The sequence below is a fragment of the Equus asinus genome, chromosome 11 (assembly GCF_041296235.1).
Source record: "Equus asinus isolate D_3611 breed Donkey chromosome 11, EquAss-T2T_v2, whole genome shotgun sequence".
In the NCBI taxonomy this organism is placed as follows: Eukaryota; Metazoa; Chordata; class Mammalia; order Perissodactyla; family Equidae; genus Equus; species Equus asinus.
Genome location: NC_091800.1, coordinates 47,983,290 through 48,007,835, shown reverse-complemented (window position 1 = coordinate 48,007,835; position 24,546 = coordinate 47,983,290).

The window sequence follows — 24,546 nt, the reverse complement described above, 5'->3', positions numbered from 1 at the left end:
TGCCTAAATGAAGAAAAAGGAGAAAAAAACAGCACATTTCTTAGACATAGTCATAGCACCAGCACCAGTTTTAAATTTAATTAGGATGTGTGCTTCTAAAGGACGATTATTTCCCCTTTAAGTCATAAAATAAAAACTATTTGATTACATTATATGTTTCAAACTGAGGAGATATAAAGGAAATCATAGGAATAATTACTGATGTTAATGATTTCACTATGTAATTGAGAAGATACAATACTTTGTATACACTTATAAAAACTCACCAGTTTCTAATTACATTCCAACATGCTACATCAGAGGTTTAAGTGCTATGGGGATAAAGACACTAGGGAGACAGAACAACCACAGAAGTGCTAGCTAAGGGCATGGGACATGACCCTGACCCATTCTGTATAACCAGAGTAGATTTACACAAGATTAAACATTAAATCAGCCCATGTTTGTCTATTTCTAGATAAGATGAAACCATGCACAAAGCCAAATATACATTTACTTTTCACAATCCTTACTGAACTGCACTGGCAAGTTACTATTACAATTAATATTTGAAGATAATCCATGTTTGTGAAGATTATAAATATAAAAATCAATACAAACATTCAAGAAAAATTGACAGGAATTGGAGGTGGCCCGGTGGTGTAGCAGTTAGGTTTGTGCTCTCTGCTTCAGCGGCCTGGGGTTCACCAGTTCGGATCCCGGATGCAGACCTGTGCATTGCTTATCAAGCCATGCTGTGGCAGGCATTCCTCATATAAAATAGAGGAAGATGGAGCACAGATGTTAGCTTAGGGCTAATCTTCCTCGAAAAGAGAAAAAATTGAAAGGTGTAAAATTGATATCTATCTACCATGAACAAAGGATAAACGAACTATAAACATGTAATTAATACATAACTATTCATACTTTGAATCTTGAAATTAAGGGCCAAACATTTTGATGTTGTTTTATTCAAATGTGCAGAGGACAATTCATAACACATATTCAGATATATATCTGTAATGTAACTTAGGGTTTTTGTGATGTCCCAGGTATGTGATCATGGGATGAAGAACTGGAAAAATCTAAATTTTGAAGTAGATAATCTAACTGAGTGACAATAGCTAAATCACTTAGCCTTTACGATTTTTTTTTCTCATGAAATCAATGACATACATTTGAGGTGGAAAGCTTCCTATGCTGTTGTGAAAATCATAAAGAGGACATTTGTAAATCTGAACTTTCTAGCACACGTAATATTTACAAGCTCATGTTAGTTGTCCTTCTTTCTTATTCTCATTGCAGAACTTTTTTTCTTTATGATAATAACCTATATTTGGCATTTAATGTGTGTCAGGCTGTTTGAGAGCTTCATACACACTTTTTTCAGAAATATTATTAGTCATCTATTATTGTGCTCATTTTTCCTACTATTATTTGCATTTTTTCACATAAGGGAACTGGTACATGAAGCCATTAGGTAATTTTCCAAGATTACACAGGAAGGGATGTGCCAGCGGCAGGATTTGATCCCAGCCTCTTTGACTCTAAAACTTGAACACAAAATCATTATTCCATAATGCCTCCCAGGATTTTTTGTCAGAAATAACTATATTTTTATTGAACTAAATATGAACCAATTTTTGCATTGGAATTTGATAACATTTAGGTTAAAGCTTTTCAAAAAATTTGTAAATTTAAATTTTTATATAAAGTTTTTCAAATTAAAAAAGGGATAAATTGTTTCAGTACTTGACAACCTAATAACAAGATGAATAATGACAGAGCTACCCAATCGTGTGTGGCCCATCTTATCTTACCCTAGAAGTAATTCACGTTTATGTGCTTTGAGTGATCCTTGCTAATGCAAATATATACAACCATGATTCTCAGAAATCGGATATTTGCCGTTGTTTGTTTCTTATCTTGTTGAAATAAAAGCATCATGTATACAATCAGCTTTGTTCACCTAATATGGATACTTTTCTTTTTTTTTCTTTTTTTTTTTTTCTGCTTTATCTCCCCAAACCCCCCCAGTACATAGTTGTATATCTTAGTTGCAGGTCCTTCTAGTTGTGGCATGTGGGATGCCACCTCAACGTGGCCTGATGAGCAGTGCCATCTCCGCGCCCAGGATCTGAACCAGCAAATCCCTGGGCTGCCATAGCGGAGTGCACGAACTTAACCACTCGGCCACAGGGCCGGCCCCTAATATGGATACTTTTAAAAGGCAACCAGTTTCGACCTAAGTTTATTTTTCTCAGATTCCTTTATTTAGGCACATTTATATAAATGTTATTATTTATATTCTTTTACATAAGATTTCTTGATTTATACACCATATAAAATTATACATTGAAGGTATCATACCATGCATGATTTCTTTCCAAGTGGCATCTTTTTTTCCTGTATTATTGCAATTCATTTGGCCTTTCCTGTTCTCCTCAAATTGTGTCAAAACCCACAACCCACAACCCACATTAGCAACTTAAGTGTACCTTCCTTCCACTTTTTATCATGTCCTTATATGGGAATTTTGTACCCATATATTTTTTGTAATACTTTTAAACATACATAGATATAAACGTATTCATATACACATATACTAATACAGAATGTTATTGGTCATTTTTTGCCTTCTAGAAATGAAATATTATACATTAAACAAAATTATTTTTATCTTATTTTTTCCAACTTAATCATATCTCATGGAAATTCCTTGAAGTCCACTGATACATTTTGTACTAATTCTTTTTAATGGTCACATGATATCCCATCAAGTAGCTGTATCTTATTTTTTTCAATCATTCCTCTGTTGATGGATTTACCAGGATCCCACAGGAACAGTGTTGTAATAAGCATATTTTACTTATATCCTTAGTTACATGCATTAAAAAAAAAATTCTTTTTGAGCACCTCCCAGGTGTAAGACTGCTGGGAAGGAGGATAGCTATGTCTGCCTTAATTTTAAGTGATGTTGACAGAGTGCTCTTCAGAAATGCCACAACAGTTTACCTAGCCCGCAACATTATGTGAGAGTTCACTTTACTCTGACTCTCCAACAACAAGAGGATGTTTTCACACTTTAAAATTTTTCCAGGTCAAGAATCTTTTGGGATTAGATGAACACTTTCAACCTGCAGACTCAGGTTCTTCTTCAACTCTGGGGAATCTTCTACTATGTGCTGAGCTTTTGTCTCTCCATCTATTTCCTTGTCTCCTGATGGAACTGCTGTCCTGTATTTGTCAAGCCTTTGGACTTATCACTTACCTTTTCAAACCTCATGATTTTCATATTTTTTCTGCGACTTTAAATATTTTTAACACTTGTTTCTCCAGCCCATTAATTTAAGTCTTGCTAGTTACTATCTTCTTTGGAAAATGTGGATGAATTTTTTTTTTTAAATTCTGGAGAACTTTTTAATGTACTGAACTCAAGTATTACGAGTGCTTCTTTTCCTTGTTTGTTCAAGTTATGCCCTGATGGAGGCTCCAGGGACTCTATTTTCTTAGAGATCTGCTCAAATTCTTCTTCTTCTTTAACTCTGTGGCTCCAGGATCCTATTGTGCTGTTATCATTTACTTTATGAAAATATTCAACTATACCAAAAATTATAAAGGCTGATAAAATGTCCAACTCTGCCAACATCACACATTTTCAATTTTTTCAAGTTTGTTTCAGATCTTGATTTTTCTCTTAAAAAATAGATAAATGACCTACAATTAATCTAGCATGTGTACTTGTTCCCAGTCTCAACCTCATCTTTTGTCCAAAAGCACAGGCAAAAACACTCCTGAGGGGCTGGCCCCGTGGCAGAGTGGTTAAGTTTCTGTGCTCTGCTGCGGGAGGCCCAGTGTTTCATTGGTTTGGGTCCTGGGTGCCGAAGTGGCACTGCTCATCAAGCCACGTTGAGGTGGCATCCCACATGCCACAGCTAGAACCATCCACAACTAAGAACTTACAGCTATGTGCTGGGGGGCTTTGGGGAGAAAAAGGAAAAAATAAAATCTTTTAAAAAAAAAACTCCTGAATTTGATGTTTACCATTTGTACATAATGTGGTATAATTTTATTAAATAACTATTGATCCATAAACAGTACATAGCTTTGTCATATACGCATGTATATATTTGCATGTGTAAGTGTGTGTATCATCATACTGTACTTAACATTGTCAATTTATTTTTTGGAACTTAAGATTTATGTATTTTTGTTTGGTTTGTTTTTTTCCCTTACATTTTGAGGTAGCATTGGTTTATAACATTATTTAAGTTTCAGGTGTCCATCATTATATTTCTATTTCTGTGACGACTACATCATGTTCACCACCCAAAAACTAGTTACCACCCGTCACCGTACACATATGCTCTTTTACTCCTTATGTATGTCAATGCATATCATTCTACTTTCAGTAATTTCAATAGCAACTTTCAGTAATTTTCCTCAATCATCACCATAACATCTTACAAATTTAGACTGCTTCCAATGTTTTGCTAATACAAATATATTTGTAACAAGCATTTTGTACATGTTTTCCTAGGTGCATCTATGAGAGTTTCTCCAGGCAATTATACCTAAAAGGGCAATTGCGAATTACAGAATATGCACATTTCCAATTTTCCTAGGTATCACCAGCCAAATTGCACTATAAAGTAGTTACACCAAATTATAGTCTGACCAGCAGTGTGTGAGAATGCATACCGTTCCACCTCACTGTCGGCAATCCTTGTTTCCAGACTGGTTTTTGCAAGTCTGATATTTGTAAAATGTTATTGCATATCAATTTCAGTTTGGATTTTCCTGATTATTAGTGAGCTTGAGCATATTTTCCTATGATTTATGGCCATTTGGTTAGTTTTATTCTTTGTAAATCCCTCATGGAATTCAATTTGTATGTGTGTGTGCATATATATATATATTTCAATTTGTGAACGTGTATGTATCTATGTTACTGTATCTTTATTAGCTTTTAGCTGAGATATTTTTTATCTTTTTAGACTTTTGTCATATTTTAGATGTGTACCTTATAAACAGTTGTTTACACAATCTAACAATCAATATTTTATCATATTGCTTGTAATTTTATTTTACTCCTTAATTACATACCCTTATAACTTCAGGTCCTCTAAATGAAGTCAGGGCCAGCCCTGTTTCAGATAATTTGCTTATTACTATTGTTTTCATTTCCATTTTTGCTACCAGCTCCTGAGAGTTGTTTTTTAAACAACTTCACTTATTTATTTAAAATAACGTTTAGTATATTTTTTCTTCATTGTATGCATTTTTAGTGGGTTTTTCTTTTCATTTTTAAATTCTCATATTGCCGAGATCAGGACTCTATTACTTGTCAGTGTGAATTCATAGGAGTTCAACATCACCCACTAGGGGACCCCAGAAAACAATCCAGATACAGTCTAAGGCCCACTTGTCATGTCTTGCAGCAAGAAAGTTGTTAGTTTTTTATGAAGATAGCAGGAGAAGGTCCCTTTACTCACCAGTCTCTTAAATTTCTTGTCACCTCAGTTTGAGGTGAACTCATACCATTTGTGTTGGTCTTTGAGGCTCAAGGAGACTTAGTTTAATTGTACACGTTTCTATTTATCTTTCTTTCTTGGACCAAGATATGTGTGAGTCACACTCCTTCTAAGATATACTGTTACAATACCTGCCCCAGGAACGCCCTGTGCTGGATGTCAAACCCTTGTTTTATGTAGAAGGATAACGTACAACAACATTCTAGCTGACTCTCTCCATGTCTCATCTACTTGCTGGACTTTATGACTACTTGTCTTAGAAACATTAAATGGATTAAACTGACATCATCATAGCACTCTCAATAAGGCTTCATTTTAGTGTGATGTATTAGACATGTGAGAATAGTTTTATAAATTATGTGAATTATGGCACCATATATTAATCGAATTATTGCTTTCTCAACTATTATAAAACACACATGTAAAAGGTAGTATGATATGACTGACAATTGAAATTTATAGTCCTCTAAATAACTATACTGAATATAATAACACGGTAAAAATAACTCTTGGTCATTTAGTCTGAGTGAGAATTAAGTGATCACAAACTCCCCCCAAATACTTACAGAGTCAGAATTAAAATTTGATTTCAAGAAAAGAATTCAACTACGTAGTTAAGTTCAAGTAATACATATTTACATGTTTGAGAAAATTCAGTTTAACCCAAATCTGCACAAACACAGGCTTCAATACAGCACAACTCTGAAGCTTTTAAGTTTAAATTCTGGTTCTGTGAATCATTAGTTTGGTAACTTAAGAAAATAACATTCTCAGCCTAGTATACTGTATGTAAAATGTGGACAGCTGTACTTGCCTTATAGAAGGCATTGTATATCATATATAGTAAAATACAGAGCACAGTGTCTGGCCTCTGGGAAAAATACAGCAAATTATAGAGAACTCAGCCTTGAATCATCAATAAACATTTACACTTGCAAATTATTTGCAAAAATGTAAAAATAATTTTTATAGAATTATGATGTGAAAAAAATTTATGAAACCGTGATTTAATGCAATACACTTTTAGCACCCTAAGATGAATATATCTTAATCTCCTCCCTCACTTGTGGTGCTATATCCCATGGAATAAGGTGTAAACAAATACACTCAGGATTCCTGTACATATTTTCATGAAATTAAAACAAAATAGACATGTGGGGCAGAGGATGAGAAACTGATTTAACTCTCGATAACAAGTGTTGGCACACTATCAGAAATGACATTTTAAGGAGAGTCTAATAGTTAAAATAATCAAATCAATACTTCTTTTTTATATCCTCTTCAGCATATTGCACGTGGAGAAGAAAACTTCTAGGGAAGTCCCTGTGGTAGTAAAAGAGGAATAAGAGAAATAAAATTGTTGACAGTGAATGCTTAACAGAAAACTCTCACAAATGTTGGCTTCACCTCCGTTTGCTCCATGCACTAATTAGTTCTTTATGTCTGTATTACAGAAAGAATTTTTGCTATTAAATTAATATGAAACTTTCATTTCGTGCGTTCATAAAAACTATCGAAAACCCACTTTTTCTGTATTACCCACCTTTTATGCTTATTTTATGCAATATTGTACACTCCTGAATAGAACTTAATAATTTACAGATCGTTTAGCAAACCACTTGGCCCTCAAAAAATTATAACATTTTTGCCTGAGTTTTAATGGGAAATAATATGAACTATTCAAAATGTGTCTGGAGACTCCAACCTATAATAAAAGAGTAAAGAAATAGCTTGTACAGAAAATTCTGCTAAAAAAGGGAGCATTAACTCTAACCTCCAAATTTAGGTGTCTACTTTTCTTCACCTCTCCTTAAAATATAGGTTGCCTTTAAACTTTTATTTAAATAAGAATGATTACAATTTGAGTATGAACAATTTATTCTACCTAATTTGACAGATATCCATTTGAAAGTGACTATTTTACATAGTTACAAATAAAATTTTCACTTTAAGTTTTTAAATTATGTTGAATATATTTTATAGGAATTTCTCTCCAACACTCCTATCTAAGAGTGCTGGGGACATGGAAGACATCCAGAATAGTACATGGAGAAATGATACAAGTGATTTTAAAATGCTTTTTTCGCATAAGCTGAAATGTTTAAGTAAATGATGCAAAATGAGAAACATGATGTGTGGTATCTAAAACTGTATGAAACACTGAAGAAAATCATTGCCACAAAGAAAAGTTTAAAAAGCAAGAAAAATAGCATGCTCAAATAATGCACTCTCTTCTTAACATGTATTTTCTTATTTGGTAAACACTAATTTTGGCAAATGAACTCCCCTGGTTGATGATTCATTTTGTGATAGAAGCATAAATTGAAGCACAGCCCCTAGAAGCATAAATAAGGACTGACTTCTCTTGAACAGAGTCATAAATATTTAACATACATTTACCACTGGCTTCACAAATTATCATTCGTTGGTGATCAAATAAAAATACAAGTAAAGGAGAATGAAGATATCACTGATATACTTTGTTGAGCTGAATGGAATAAAATGTAGTATAAAAATGGTGTTGGACTCCAAAATATTTAACTAAAACAATTACTTTCTTAAAATTTATTCTACGAACCTCTTTCTTCTTCTTCTTTTTTTTTTAATATAGAAGCTTCATGAAAGCTTTTCATTTAAAAAGGGATTTGAACTACCTAGAACAGACTGACACTCTGAAAAGGCCCAGAAAACTACAGAAATGAGGTGAAAAAAAAAAAGGAATGAGAACAATAGTAAACAGAAGGAAAAAAGTACATTTAAGGTTATGACAAAATTTTGAAGTAATGAAATTAGCGCGAGATTAACACATAAAATATAGGATACAAAGTTCTTTCACAATGTTTGAATAAGCAAAATTGAGCTCGTTCATAAAGATTTACCCAGAGTGAAACAATTAGCCAAATTTTCAACATGTTATAAATCAGTCTATCTAAACTATCTCAGCTAAAAAAGCTTTCAGAGAAAATGTATTTTAGAAAAATTTTAAGTTCAGAAAAGTCTATCTATATACTTTTTTATTAACCTTGAAAAGATTGCTATTCATTATTAATAGCAGGGAGCTTTGTTTGGGATTTCAGAGCACTTGTACTCCAAGGGAAGCTGCTTTAACAGTCATCTGTATAAATCATAATCCTGCAAATCTAAGTGGATTAAAAACTTAAAAATAACAAATGACCAACATTTCCTTATGTTTGGGAAATAATACCAATTATTAATATAAAAGTATTAATATTTTTCTTTCTTATAATTTTAAAGAAATTATACTCATTGCTCAAATTTTATCCAAAATGGTTACAATTTAATTTTATGTTTACAGGGGCTACGATAAACCTAAGAAACATCCTGTCAGGCAAGACTAAAGGGGGAAGATCAATTACCTCCATGTAAAAGGAGCTGAAACTTTTTTAAAAAGATTAGCACCTAAGTAACATTTGTTGTCAATTTTCTTCTTTTTTTCTTCTTCTTCCTGAAGACCTCAATACATGGTTATATATTCTAGCTGAAGGTCCTTCTAGCTCTGCTATGTGAGATGCCGCCTCAGCAGGGCCTGATGAGTGGTGCTGGATACTTGCCCAGGACCCAAACCTTCAAAACCCTGGGCTGCCGAAGCACAGGCTGCAAACATATCCACTTGGCCACGGGGTGGCCCCAGCAACCGAAATTTTTTAATATTATTTTCTTATACCCAGTCACTATTCTTTCACCCTTTTGCTTTCTCACTTTCATGTTCTAAGTCTCTCTTCTCTTTGCAACACATACGTACATACACACACAAATCCATACTTTTACATCTGTCAAAACATAATTCTTACTTGAAAGCCATGGAGGGTCATACAGCTGTCAGAGTAGACTGAATCTTACCGGGGCTGCATCCCACACCCAAGTGAGCTCATGTTCTGTTTAATTAAGGTGAGCAGCCGCTGTCTTCCCTGACTAACAAGGGAACAGTTGGATCCTCACTGGAGAAAGATAATAACGTCAGGAGACACTTAAAACCCGAGATGGTGGAGAAAACGCTTACAGCAATCAGAGAAAAATAATTCAAGATTGAATAATAAATATGCATATTAGGCATGCCCCAAAAAGACAACATGGACAAAATCTGAGAGAGAAAAAAGAAACAAAATCACAAATTACCAACTATTGGACTTAACTGAATAAGACTATAAACTAGCTATAATAAATTTGTATTAGAAAAATTTAAAGGTATGAAAATATGAAGAATTTGATGAGAGAATTGAAGCTATTAAAAATCAAATGGAAATGCTAGACTTGTAAATCTCAGTATGCAAAATTAACAGCTTGTTTATTTTAAAAGATTCAGAAAAGCAGAAGGTATGATTAGTGACTTTGAAGAACAGGTTTATAGTAAATATCAAAAGTTAAGCAGAGAGACAGAGAAAAATAGGAGAAACTAAAAAAAGAGCGAGCATAGACATGTAAGAGAGATAATAAAAAGATCTAATATATGTGTAATTCCAGAAAATGTAGTCCCAGAATGAGAGGAAAGAAAAAATGGGTCAAAAAAAATACTTGAAAACATGATTGCTGAGAATTTTCCAAAACTGATAAAAGACATTGACCCACAGAACTGAAGATAGTTCGTTGATTCTCAACAGAATAAATATGAAAAAAGCATATAAAATTTTAAAATATTATGAAGTTAATAATGACTTCATGCAATTCAGAAAGACCACTTAGAATCAGAGATAATGGGAAAAACTCTCAAAGCAGAAAAGATAATATATTACTTTTAAAAGAACAGCAAAAGTGATTGCCAACTGACTTCTCCATGGTTTCCTGTAAAATCCATTTTTTTGTGTTAAATTTGAATCTCATATCAGTTATACTGAAATGCATCAAGCAGTTAAACATTGTTGAAATGCATGTCTTTTTTTTTGTATTAAACTGATTATAAAATAAAAGAAGAACTACTTCAGGTGAAATGAAAATATTACAGATCTTTGCTATGTGCCCTTCCCACTTAATCACCCACCTTTGTTCAACTTTTCTTTTTTATTTATCTAGAATATACCATTGCTCAAAAGATAATTCTTTAGGTTACACTACATATTTTCTACCTTTACATATGGTTTTATAATTGTATGCATGTTTCTAGATTTACATGAGTTTTCCTAATCATTTAAATAAATATAATTTATAACTGTGATTGGCAAATTTGTATTTTTAGTGTGCATCATATTCCATAGCAACTATATGTAATTTAGCAATATCAAATTACTTTCTTTAAAAATCTAACCAAAATGTTTGCACACATATACACATGCACAGACACACACAAATAGCAGAAGCAGCACTGAATTGAGTTAGAAGAACAAAGTTTTATTTCTCATTCTGCCTCTAAGGATCTGCATAACACAGAGAAGAGTCCGATTTTCTTTCCCTGGAATTTGTTTCCCTCAAGTGTTACGTTGGGAAGGACTAGTGGGTCTTTAATGTTTTGCTTTGTTTTCCAGCTCAGGTGGGCTATTTTTAGCAGACTTCACCTTCAAAGGCTAGGATTTAATTGGAGTGTTTTCCGTTGAACTGGATAATATCAGCAATCAATGCATGCATTTTCAGATAGCTTCAGGTTATCTTCTCCCATGAATTGAACTGGAAGAACAAAGAGCAATACATTGTACCTCTCACCTTTTAAAATAAGCATGCACAAGAATGAAGAGAGATTTGCGAAAGACTTTTCTTAATGAAAATGGCAGTAAATCTCTTTCCGTCAGGGTTTCAGTTTGATTTTTAACTGAGGCGACAATGAGCTGATCTGATGATTTCATCACTGGAGAAAGCTGGGTTAGGAGATGACCCCAAGATCATTTCTCTCAAGTAAGATCTATGTGCTAGCCCTATTTTGTGAAGAAGAACGGGCAACTGTGTACTGTTTTGGCATATATTTTCCAGCACCACAATAAGATACATAATGTGAAGTAATAATATAAATATAATTTATGCAAATGTTAATAATGATTAAGCTTTTTCTTGTTATCTTGAACTATAACTAAGATATTTCCAACATAATTTTGCTGGGAAATAGGCATACATATTACAATGTGAAAGTAAGATTCTAAACTCATATCATTTAAGCCACTTCTGAAATGATGTTTTTTTAAACAATTTATAATACAGATAGAAATATATAGAAATATAACACAGATGAAATTATGTTTGCTTAGTACTTGAATTTTACTCCTTAAGGCTTGCTTCATATGTTTGCAGAGTTGACTGTGTTTGTGTGACATTTGCGTGGCTCCAGAAAACACCTCCCACCCCCAAATATGCCCCCTTTATCTGCTTCTCAAATATCTTTCACTCCACAACGAGGGAGAAATGTTCAAGTGCATTACTGCAGGAGATAGCACCTTGCCTTCAATGCAGATTATATAACATATAATTCTCAATATTAAGGTTGAGGAAGCAATCATTTGTAAAGTCTATAATCATCAACAAAATAATTTTTTCTCCAGCGCCTAGCCTTCAATGGAGCCTGAGGAATTTTCTCTCTTTCTCTCCCCTCTGCTCCTTCTTTCTTCTTTTTATACATCCTTCTCTTCTTTTTATTTCTTCTTTTGCCTTTTATATGTCTGTGTAATCACTCTGTTCCACTTCACTAGTTAGTATCAAACGCCCAAATTACAATTTAAAGCTACTCTCAGGGCTGGCCAGGAGGCTCAGCAGTTAAGTTCACAAGTTCCTCTTTGGCGGCCCAGGGTTCGTCAGTTCGGATCTTGGATGTGGACCTATGCACTGCTTGTCAAGCCATGCTGTGGCAGGCGTCCCACATCTAGGGTAGAGGAAGATGGGCAAGGATGTTAGCTCAGGGCCAGTCTTCCTCAGCAAAAAGTGGAGGATTGGTGGCAGATGTTAGCTCAGGGCTGATCTTCCTCAAAATAAATAAATAAATAAAAATAAAGTTGCTATCAATTCCCTCCAGACAAAGACCACCAGGAATACATGTGTAGTTGAACCTATGGGTTTTTAATGATTGTCGCAAGAGGAAAAATGCACGCCATGGGGTATCCTGGTATGAGGGTCTTAGAAAACACTTGTTAGAGAACTTGGGCTCATGTGAGGTCAGTTTAGGGTGAGTTTAAGGAAGCAGGCTTTTACTCTGGTTGCATGCTTTCAGGAAGCAAGGGTAATTGATTCTTAACCATCTTCTCTGGAAGGAAGTAACTGGACAGAAGCAAAGCTATAATTAGTAAAGAAGCAGCTGTCACCTTTATTAGCTAGGGGAGGGGTATATTTGGTCATTTTTGTGGCTTAAACGTTGTTTGTGTTTCATCTGTTCAGACAGGATTACAGAGTGGTCTTGTTTTGTTTGATTTCATTATGGTCACAGCGTGACATTATCTGGGGTTGGTATTCTGTGAAATTGCTTATGTTTGACAGAACACCATAGTCTAGCTGAGAGTACCAGACCACCTCCTAGCTTTCAGGGGCTGTTTTTCTCTTTATCATTACCTAGCTGTGACTCCCAAGCAGTCCCTCTGTCTAGGCAGTCCAGTGGTTAAGGGCACATACTCTTGAACCACACTGCTGGATTTGTTGACTACTGAATTTGTCATTTATTTGCCATACAGTAGAATACTTACTTATCTGTATTTTACCCCTTCAGCTAAAACATGGACACAATAACAGTTACATCCTTATAGTGTTATCACGAGGGTTAAATTAGTTAGTGCATGTGAAGTGGTTCGAACAGTGCCTAGCACACAGAAATGCTGTGGAAAGCTAGTATTATTCTAGTATAGCTAGTATTATTTCATCAGTTTTCATCTCCACAAGTAAGCCCTGGAACTCCTGAGGAAATGTTCCTATCAAGTTCAGCTTCTTTGTCCTATCCTATTAACTCTACCAGTCGCTTGTGCACCTAGTCTCAATGTTGCAAAGGCCTCCAGTCACCCCCTCGAGCTGTCTACTAGCTCCTGTAGGTGGCTCTCTTTCCTCATTCAGATTCACCACTTGCCTGAACTGAGCCATCAAGAGCGGTCACTGTCATGGCCCACAGAGGTTGTCGGGCATCTACAAATGATGGCAAGTTCTACTAACTCCCATGGATTACACGTTAATCCCAGCTTTTCTCCCTAATCTCCAAGCTTTTCCTTTTAACGACTACAATGTGTTTTTAAGTATTTTTTAAAGACTTTTTCTCGAGGGAACATTGGTATATAACATTATATATATGTCAGGTGAACATTATTATATTTTGACTTCTATGTAGATTACATTGTGTTCACCCACCAAAAGTCTAGTTGCCGTCTGTCACCGTACAAATGTGCCCCTTTTCCCCATTTGCCTTCCCCCTACTCACCTTCTTCTCTGGTAACCACTGATCTGTTCTCTGTATCTATGTGTTTGTTGTTGTTGCTGTTTTATCTTCCACATATGAGTGAAATCATACAGTATTTGTCTTTCTTCATCTGACTTATTTCCCTTAGCATAATACCGTTAAGTTCCATTCATGTTGTCTCAAATGGCAAGATTTCATCATTTCTTATGGCTGAGTAGTATTCCACTGTGTATATATACTACATCTTCTTTCTCCATTCATCCCTTGGTGGGCACTTTTGTTGCTTCCAAGTCTCAGCTATTGTGAATAATGCTGTAACGAACACAGAGGTGCATTAGTGTTTTCATGTTCTTTGGGTAAATATCCAGAAGTGGAATAGCTGGATCATATGGTGGTTCTATTTTTAATATTTTGAAGATTCTTCATACTGTTTTCCAAAATGGTTGCACCAATTTGCATTCCCAACAGCAGTGTACAAGCGTTCCCTTTTCTCCTCTCCAACACTTGTTATTTCTTGTCTTTTTTAAAAAACATCATTCTGACAGGCATGGGTGATATTTCACTGTGGTCCTGACTTGCATTTCCCTAATAATTAGTGATGATAAACATCTTTTTATGAGTCTGTTGGCCACCTGTATATCTTCTTTGGAAAAATATCTGTTCATATCCCCTGCACATTTTTTGATTGGGTTGTTTATTTTTTTTGTTATTGAGTTGTATGAGTTCCTTATATATTTTGGATATTAATCCCTTATCAGATGTATTTGTTAGCATCTTCTCCCAATTAAGTTGTCTTTTCATTTTGTTGATGGTTTTTTTGGCTTTTTAGCTTTACATAGTCCCATTTACAGATATTTTCTTTTGTTTCCCTTGCCTGAGGGAACATAATCAAAAAGATACTGCTAAGACCAATGTCAAAAGAGTGTACTGATTGTTTTCTTCCAGGAGTTTTATAGTTTCAGGTCTTAAATTCAAGTCTTTAATCCATTTTGAGTTAATTTTTGTGTATGGTGTAAGATAGTGGTCTATTTTCTTTCTTTTACATGTGACTGTCCAGTTTTTCCAACACCATTTATTAAAGATGCTTTTCTTTCTCTATTGTATGTTCTTGGCTCCTTTGTCAAAAATTAGCTATTCATAGATGTGTGGGTTTATTTCTGGGCTCTCGATTCTGTTCCATTGATCTGGGTGTCTGCTTTTCTTCTGGTACCATGCTGTGTTGATTACCACAGCTTTGTAGTATACTTTGAAATCAGGAAGTATGATGCTTCCAGATTTGTTCTTTTTTCTCAGGATTGCTTTGTCTATTTGAGATCTTTTATTGTTCCATATAAATTTTCATATTCTTTGTTCTATTTCAATGAAAAGTGTTGTTGGGACTTCAATAGGAATTGCATTGAATCTGTAGATTGCTTTAGGTAGCATGGACATTTTAACTATATTAATTCCACAGAATATCTTTCTATTTCTTTGTGCCTTTGATTTCTTTCAACAATGTTTTATAGTTTTCAGTGTACAGGTCTTTCACTTCCTTGGATAAATTTATTCCTCGGTATTTTATTTCTTTTTTTGCAATTGGAAATGGGATTGTGTTCTTGATTTCTCTTTTTGCTAGTACGTTGTCAGTGTATAAAAACACAAACTGATTTTCATATGTTGAGTTTGTACCCTGCAACTTTACTATATTTGTTTCTTATTTCCAATAGTTTTTTGGTGGTCTCTTTAGGGTTTATTATATAGAAAATCATGTCATCTGCAAATAGTGACAGTTTCACTTGTTTCTTTCTAATTTGGATCCCTTTTATTTCTTTTTCTTGCCTGATCGCTGTGGCTAGGACTTCCAATACCATGTTGAATAAGAGTGGTGAAAGTGGACATCCTTGTCTTGTTTTTGTTCTTGGAGGGATAGTTTTCAGTTTTTCACTGTTGAGTATGATGTTAGTTGTGGGTTTTTCATATATGGCAGTTATTATGTTGAGGCAGTTTCCTTCTATACCTGTTTTACTCAGAGTTTTATCATAAACGAATGCAGAATCTTGTCAAATATTTTCTCTGCATCTATTGAGATGATTGTGAGATTTTTATTCTTCATTGTGTTAATGTGGTGTACCTCATTGATTGGTTTCCAGTTGTTAAACCAGGCTTACATCCCTGGAATAAATCCCACTTGATCATGTTGCATGATCCTTGTAATGTATTGTTGTACTCAAATTGCTAATATTTTGTTGAGGATTTTTGCATCTATATTCGTCAGTGATATTGGCCTGAAATTTTCCTTTTTTGTTGTCCTTGTCTGGTTTTGGTATCAAGGTAATGTTGGCTTTGTAAAATGAGTTAGGAAGTGTCCCTTCCTCTTCACTTTTTTGGAAGAGTTTGAGAAGAATAGGTATTAAATCTTTAAATGTTTGGTAGAAGTCACAAGAGAAGCTGTCTGGTCCTGGACTTTTGTTTTTTGGGAGGTTTTGATTATTGTTTCGAACTCCTTACCAGTGATTGGTCTATTCAGATTCTGTATTTCTTCTTCACTCAGTTTTGAAAGCTTGTATGATTCTAAGAATTTATCCATTTCTTTTATGCTGTCCAATTTGTTGGCATATAGTTTTGCATAGTATTCTCTTATAATCCTTTGTATTTCTGTGGTATCTGTTGTAATTTCCTCTGTTTCATTTCTGATTTTATTTATTTGAAACTTCTGTCTTAGTGAGTCTAGCTGAAGGTTTGTCAATTTAGTTTTAGTTTATATTTTCAAAGAACCTTGTACTGCTTTTGCTATATCCCATAGATTTTGGTAAATTGTATCTTCATTTTCATTTGTCTCTGGGTTTTTTAAAAAATTTCTTCTTTGATTTCTTCATTGACCCAATAGTTGTTCAGTAACATTTTGTTTAATCTCCATATATCTGTGACTTTTCCAGTTTTCTTCTTGTAGTTGATTTCTAGTTTCATACCATTGTGGTCAGAAAAGATGGTTGATATTATTTCAATATTCTTAAATTTATCAAGACTTGTTTTGTGGCCTAATATGTGATCTATCCTGGGGACGGTTCCATGTGCATTTGAAAAAAATGTGTATTCTGCTGTTTTTGGATGGAATGTTTTATATATGCCTATTAAGTCCATCTTGTCTAATGTGTCATTTAAGGCCAATTTTTCTTTGTTGATCTTCTGTGTGGATGATCTATCCATTGATGTAAGTGGAGTGTTAAAATCCCCTACTATTATTGTGTTTCTGTCAAATTTGCTTTTTATGTCTATTAATATTTGCATTATGTATTTAGGTGCTCCTATGTTGGCTGCATAGATGTTTACAAGTGTTATATCCTCTGGTTGGATTGTTGTCTTTATCATTATGCAATGTCCTTCTTTGTCCTGTGTTACAGGTTTTATTTTAAAGTCTACATTGACAGATATGAGTATTGTTACCCCAGCTTTATTTTCATTTCTGTTTGCATGAAATATGTCTTTCCATTCCTTCACTTTCAGTCTGTAAGTGTCTTTAGATCTGGTGTGCCTCTTGTATGCATCATATATATCGGTCTTGTTTTTTGATTCATTCAGCTACCCTATATCTTTTGACTGGAGAATTTAGTTCATTTACACTCAAAGTAATTATTGATAGGTATAGAGTTCTTGCCATTTTGTTACTTTTCTTCTGGATGTTTTTGTAATTCTTCTCTGTTCCTTTTTGATTCTCTTACTCTCTTCCTTTGTAATTTGATGATTTGCTTTAGTGTTCTGTTTGCATTCCTTTCTGTTTATTTTGTGTATTTATTATATATTTTTTATGGTTACCATGAAATAAGGTTTGTATATAACAACTTAAGCATGTAGCAATCTATATTAAGTTAATGGTCTCTTAAGTTCAACTTCATATTAAAAGCCCTACATTTTCACTCTTCCCCATGTTTTATGATTTTGATGTCATATTTTATCTTTTTAAAGTTTTCTGTATCCCTTAGTTTCTTATTATGGATGATTTTAGAACTTTTGTCTTTTGACATTCATATTAGCTTTATAAGTGGTTGATCCACTTTCTTTACTATATATTTGCCTTTCCCAGTGATATTTTTCCTTTGATAATTTTCTTATTTCTAATCATGGCCTTTTCTTTTCCACGTAAAGAAGTCTCTTTAACATTTCTTGTAAAGTCAGTTTACTGGTGATGAACTCCTTTGGTTTTGCTTGTCTAGAAAACTCTTCATCTCTCTTTCCATTCTGAATGAAAATCTCACTGGGCAGAGCATTCTTGGGTATAGGATTTTTCCTTTCAACTCTTTGAAATTATTGTGCCACCCCCTTCTAGCCTGTAAGATTTCTGCAGAAAAGTGAGCTAACAGCCTCGTGGGGTTTCCCCTTGTATATAGCATTGCTTTTCTCTTTCAGCTGTTTCTCTCTTTATCTTTAATTCTTGACATTTTGATTATAATGTGTCTTGGTGTGGGCCTCTTCTTCAGCTATGGTTCTTTTTTTATATTTTCTAATGTTTTTGTTGAAGTTCTCACTATATTCATCTATTCTTCTCCCAAGCTCAGTGAGCATCCTTACTTTATACTCTTTTTCTTTTTCTGAAGACTTGTCCTATTCTTCTTCTTCTTCTTCTTCTTCTTCTTCTTCTTCTTCTTCTTTTCTTCTTCTTTTTGGAACATATTCCTCTCTCCTAATTTTGGCTACTTCTTAGAGCAAAAGGAGATGTCTTATTTTCCCAGCATCATGCTCCCCTCTTGTCACCTGTGCCAAATGCTCCAGGGGTGTCCTCTGGGTGGGCTGCGTGGACCCTTCTGCTAGTGCTGCAGGTGCACAGGCAACCTGGACATGACTCCAGCCTGGATGGTTGAAAGGCCTGGCCATGTGTGACTATTGTAGGAAAGCTACTGGACAAGGTAGGCCCCTGATGTGGCTGTCTGTGAGGCCTGGTGGCACATAAATACTATGTATTTGTTAATGAGTGGGTCAGGCTCTTGGTGTAGCTGGTTGCAGAGTTCAGCAGAGCACAACTCCTGCAGGTTCACTGTGGGAAGGGCAGGCCCTTAGTGTGACTGGTTGCTTGGCCTGGGACTGCTGAAGGCCCCCAGTGCAGCTGGCTGCATGGCCTGGTGGCACTTGACTGCCTTGGGCATGCTGGTTGGCATGGCAAGCCCTCAGTGAGGCTGGCTGCACAGCCCATGACTGCTGCTAGCTCACTGGTGAGCGAGCCTGGCCCCCAATGCAAATGGGTGTACAGCACAGTGGTGCTTGGCTGTTACTGGTTCAGTGGCAGCCAAGGCAGGCCTCTGGCATGGGCTAGCTGTATGTCCCTAGGATGCACAACTACCTAGGGTGTGTTGGTGAGTGGGGCAGGTCCCTGGGTGGGGCTGCCTGCTTGGCCCAAGGGCATGCTACTGCCTCAAGGGCACTGGTGGGCAGGGCAGGTGCCTGGAGTGGGCTCCCTGTGCTGCCTGGCTGCACTTGATTGCCTCAATTACTCTAGTAAGCAGAGCAAGCCCCTGTGCTAACAGGCTAGGGGAAGGATTCCAAAATGTCACCTGCAAGTGTCTGTATCAGAACAGCTGAACTAGCTCACAAAAATGGGTGCCCCATATCTTTTGGGGTCTTGCCTCTCTTGTGCTGGATTTAAGGGCTGGGGTGCCTTATGTAGGGCTTGAATCCCCTGCTTCTCTGGGAAAAGCTCCTTACCATCTTACCATGGTGAAGTACTATCGCTAGGGTGTGGTCTTTCCCTTAGCGGGACTGTATTTCTGCCTCTTTCTCCTCTCTGTGTTGTCCCTCATTGTGGAGATTCTTTTCATCCAGTTTCCATATCTATCTCAGAGAAAATTGTTCCAAGAGTAGTGGTAGGTTTGTTGTGTCCATGAGAGGAGGTGAGCTTGGGATCCTCCCATGCCACCATCTTCCAAAAACATCCACACACTAGAATGTTAATCCACTGGAAGAAGAATTTAGATTATAGAATTACAACAGCTTGGAACTGTTCCAAAAGCGAGAAGTAACTATTTGTCTCACATTTATGGCAGGATAATTTGGGAGGACATTCACTTTCATAACAACTTATGTATTTTTCCTTTATTTGTTTTTGTCAGGTAGAAAAGCTTTGTAATTTCCCATTTTAGTGGCTTTGATAAGGTGAGAAGCACATGCAAAATAGGTCAAGGATTCTTCCCCTCTTTTGTTAAACCTAAACTGACTGATTCAGTTATGCAGGGTGCTGGTACGAAGGAAAAGATGATGAGTGCCTGCAATGAACTTCATAACCGGAAGGAATCGTGTCATGAAATGAGAGACAGAGAAATATCTGTTGATCCCCTAAGCAATGGGAATACACAGCACTATTCTAGCAGAGTGTTCCAAGGAGGTGGTACGTGCTATCCTTGGCAAAAATTCTTTGATCCTGCACACAATATGGAAGAAGAAGCAGAACTTTCAGACCTGAAGGGACCAGGACAAAGGACATCTCAGTCATAAGCACCAGAATTTAGGCCATTAAGATATATATCCAATGAGGTTAGGCCCTTGGCTTTCTTGTTGAGCATTACATGTTCAGCAGGAAACCAGTTCCCAGCACTACGTCTAGTAAATATTAGGTAAATGCTTATTTAGTCAATAATGAATGATTGCCTAGATGCCCAGAACTTTCACACAAATTGACTGGAGGTAGGGGAGAGCACTTGTAGAAGGGCAGAATGGCTATCTTATTAGGAATGTGGTTCATTTCAAAGAAGCAAAGAAATTCGTTATTTCTTGGCTGCCTTGGAATGCAGGTTTAAAATCACGTCCACCACAGATTTGTGAATGTAAATATAAAGCCACTCAGATCTTCTTCCCATAACAATAACAACAAAATGTTGCACATAAAAAACCACTCCCTGCTTTTAAATTATATATTCCCAAACAAAATAAGAATAACAGCAGCAGCACTAGTACTAGCACAATTTCAACTCAGTGCACGCCACTATAGTTGCTCTAAGTTACATAGTCATTAACTCTCCGGTGAAGATAAAGTCTATTTTTTTTTTTCTTAGGCTGTGACAGGCTGACTAATGGCATTTTACTTGATTAGGTCATGATTTCTCACACCTCTGTGCCTTTGCACATGCTGCTCCCTAGGCTTAAATGCCTTCACACCATCTGTACCTGGCTAACTTCCAATTCACAGTTCATGATTTTCCTTAGGCATCCTATACTTCAAGAAGATTTTCTTAGAAAATAATTTTTAGTAGAATAGAAAGACTTGTGAACACATTGGTAAGTGCCTGAAACTAGGGTTGAAGAAGAAAAAGGAACAGAAAAGAGGGATTAAAAATAATTCAGGGGCTGGGCTGGTGGTGGAATGGTTAAGTTCGTACACTCTGCTTTGGTGGCTCCGGGTTCTCTGGTTCGCATCCTAGGTGTGGACATACGCACCACTCATCAAGCCATGCCTTGGCAGGTATCCCACATATAAAATAGAGGAAGATGGGCACAGATGTTAGCTTAGGGCCAATCTGCTTCAGCATAAAGAAGAGGATTGGCAGCAGATGTTAGCTCAGGGCTAATCTTCCTTAAAAAAAAAAAAAATTATTAAAATGTTTTATTTCCAATTTTGCCTAGATTGGTCTATATTCAACTTAAAGGAACATTTTTAAATTGTATACTATGTTTTAATTTATATTCAACCATAAAATTTAAATACCTTCACTGATAGTATATCTAGATGTTAATGCCCAGATCTCATTTTCTTGAGATCAAATTGTAAAAGGTATGCATTTTAAAAATATTCATTAATAATGTACTAAGAATGTGAGAGGCGCTAAGCAAATTGTATATCTATATCTAGACAGATTATTACATTAAATAATTAAATCAAAATTTTAAAGAATAGTACCCTGAGAACACAGAATTTTAGTATCCTATGCTACCACTTTATATTTAGTACTCTTTAGCTCTTGTTAACACCATTATTTTGTTCTTCAGAATAGTCATACTATCACTAAAACTTAACAACTTATAAACTTCCTACAATTCATTGGGGTTAACTCTCTGTAGTTAGTTGAAAACACTTTGTTATAAACGTGAAATGGTCAAAGGTATTTACAATGTGTTATAAGTGTAAATTAACTATTTATCTATCTACCTATACCAATGATGATATCTTTATTGTGGTAGGCATTGTGTTAATTATTATTATAGCAGTATTTCACAGCAAAATTATTGCCTTTCTCTTTAAATGCATTTTCCAATCCTTACGTCATGATGCAGGCTATCATTGCCCGCAGGGTAAAATTTATTTTAAAGGAGATGTTAGGATCCTCCCAATCTTAGCATTAAAAGGAAGTTTTAAAGTCACTTAATCCTGAGATTCCCAATGGCCGATCAAGATCAACTATTAGATTCCTTGGTTACAGTCTATAGCTATGTTCTATATAATAAACATTCCCAAATTCCAGTTTTAAATAATGGTCAGTGTGATGGTTAATTTCATGTGTCAACGTGGCTGGGCCATAGTGCTAAGATAACTGGTCAAACATTATTCTCAATGTTTCTGTGAAGGTATGTTTTTGGATGAGATTAGCATTTACCTTGGTGGTCTTTGAGCAAAGCAAATTACTCTTTATAATAATGTGGGTGGGCTTCATCCAATCCGTTGAAGGCCTTAATAGAAAATTACTGATTTCCCCCAAACAAGAAGAAATTCTGCCAGCAATCTGCCTTTGAACTTGAACTGCAACTCTTCCTTGTGTTTCCAGCTGGTCTACGCCATCAGATTTTTTTTTTTTTTTTTTTGCACTTAAGCTTCTGCAATTGGATAAGCCAATTCCCTAATATCTCTCTCTCTGTGTACACACACACACATACACGTACACATCCTGTTGGCTGTTTTTTTCTGGAGAATCTCAACTCATATAGTAAGTAAGAGAATAGCCTGAGTCCAATTCTTATAGTTCCTTAGAGAGGCAGGGGTGTGTGCGTGTATCTTTGTTTTCAGATGGATAGTGGGAGGTGGAACAATAGGGTACAGAATATCAGGCAGAGGAGAGAAGACAACAGAAGGAATTGTATATTTTAAAATTCTTAATACCCAAATAGAACTGACAATGATCAAGTGATAGAATGTTATCCCTGGCCACAAAAGCCTATTCATTTATCTGCCATAGTTTAAACTATAGCCTAGGAAACTGACCAGTGTAATTCTTACTGCATTTCTATGGAAACAGTGATTTCCTCTTCCCAAAAAGGAAACTTGAAAAGAAATCTTTAGAAATACGGTCTGTTTTTTAACTGGGGAATTGATGAATAATTCTAGATTTGTGTAAGGATAATCTACATTCATTTATCTCAGATTGAGAATTGTGCATATTTTACTTAATTTTTCTCTATTTGGAACTAAATTGTATAATTTGTTCACATTCATTCCTGATTATATACTCTCCATCAAAGTTTGTTAAATATACAATATACTCTTACATTCTTTGCATAGCCACTTGCACTAATAAGAACAAAAGGGGAAAATATATACAACGCTAACTCAAAGTTTAGCAGCAGCTGAACCTGCTAAAAGTAAACCAGCACAGAAAAATTTATAGAAAATAGAGCTGGCCTTATATTGTAATTTAAGGAGCCTAAGGTTTGTAGCCATCAGTCTATACTATTGGCAGAAAAATATTCAGGAATTAGAAATTTTAGAAGCTGTTTATTTTTTAAATCAGGTTCTTAAATTCACAGTGAGTATACAAGCAAAAGATTTATATGTGCCCATAGGCTTAATTATGGACACTGTCAGAAGTTCTGTAATGACTTCATGGTAAGCTTATTCATGGTTGGCTGAAAATTATTTTAATTGTGATGTGGTATGGTGCTACCTAGATTTTTTTCTTCAAATTTATTATCTTGGAAAAAACACATTTGAATTAATGTGAAGTATTGGAAAATATATCAGGGTGCCATGGGAGGCAGAGAAATATATTAGAATGAAATTGCTTATTGACGCTCTCCTTCTGGGAGACAGCAGAAGGCTAAAATGGGACAAAGGACTTATGTCTAGGTCAGCCTCTAACTCATTTTACTCGCAGAGTTACAAGTCTAAAACAAATAAATAAGTTAGAGGATTAGCTGGATTTACACAATATCATGTATCTTTGTATAACTTTTTTTCAGTAAACTCCAGGGTATTCTAGGAAAGTTGTCTGAGAAGGAAATATACTGGAAAACTGCAATACATATACACACATATATATATATAATATATATAATATATTACATATTATATATGTATATATATATATAAGATGGGATTACCTTTTTGGGGGCTACATTTATAAAAAGCCTATTTATTCAAGTGGAACACAAAAGCCTTTTCAACAATTCTTTAGACTGACATGTGATTGACTCTGAGTAGAGGGGGAAACGACGGGCAAAAACTCTAGGAAAAGGAAGTTTGAATGTTTAGAGTATAACTTGATCACTGGTGTTATTTGCAGCTTATGAACTATGACAATCTCCCACAACTCAATCAAATCTAGTTAAAATTAATGAGGTACCAAAGAAGTGCACATTCAGCAGCTTAACTAACTTAAAGTAGAAAAATCAAACCCCGAATAAAGAGCAGATGCTCCAGTGCGCCTAGGGACGAATATATTAGAGATTCTGAAACATCCTCACTCCTTCTGTGTCTGAGCACCTGTAGATGAAGGTAGCTATAGCATGACAATGGTTTTTATTTAGGTTAACTTTTAGGATTCTTTTTCAGATATTTAT